This window comes from Geospiza fortis, unplaced genomic scaffold (assembly GCF_000277835.1).
Source record: "Geospiza fortis unplaced genomic scaffold, GeoFor_1.0 scaffold41, whole genome shotgun sequence".
Lineage (NCBI taxonomy): Eukaryota > Metazoa > Chordata > Aves > Passeriformes > Thraupidae > Geospiza > Geospiza fortis.
The window spans coordinates 18,369,320-18,370,120 of record NW_005054299.1 but is presented as its reverse complement, the minus strand read 5'-3'; positions in this window follow the sequence as shown (position 1 = coordinate 18,370,120).

Sequence of the window (801 nt, the reverse complement as noted above, 5' to 3'; positions counted from 1 at the left end):
CACCCGGGGTGCTCGGTGCTGGCCTGCCCCCGCCTGGGCGGCTGTCAGAGCCCCTGACTCGGCGCGGCCAGGTCCTTGCAAAATTACGCCGGCCCCGGGCTCCCCCTGTGCTGAGGGAGAGCGGCAATTTGCCCCTATTCCTTAGAGAGCTAAATGGGAGAAAAAATTGATTTCCGTTTTAAGTGATGTTTTCCCACTAGTTTCCGTTGCATTTTTATTTGTCTTACTGGCTAGAGCCATTTTAGAGAAGGTTCGAAGATGATGCTGTCTTTTCGCTAAGGCAGAGGATGTAATTTTCCTCCATTTAACACATTGGGTTGTGTTAGTGCATAAATTAACTTATGAGAATATAACTTTTTAGACAGCATGTTGAATGAGTACTTTGTCTGAATTCTTCCTGCTGTCACGGCGGGCGTACAAAGAGGGCTGTTACTGATTTATGTCTTTGAGAGGGATTCTTTGCTAGGCACCGCTTTGGGGCTGTGCACAGGGTGTCCCAGTCTTCTCACTTTGTCTTGGCGAAGTCTGATTTGGGCAAGCTCTGTTTTGGTGTCTGTGGTGGATGGCATCTTGGATGCAGACATCTTCGTAATAAATCAAAGTGTGAAGACATACGGGGAATAAAGGGACGGGGTGATTTTTTTTTTTTTTTTTTGCGTGTGTGTGCTTGGCTCACCTAGGTTTTGTCTTCTTGCTCCTTGGTGCTGTGATTGTTTTGTCTGGTGACTCTGAGCTGCGCTGTTAGTAAGTTCATTGTGCATTTGTGCTACCGTGAAGAAGAGATTTTCTTACTGGGGTACT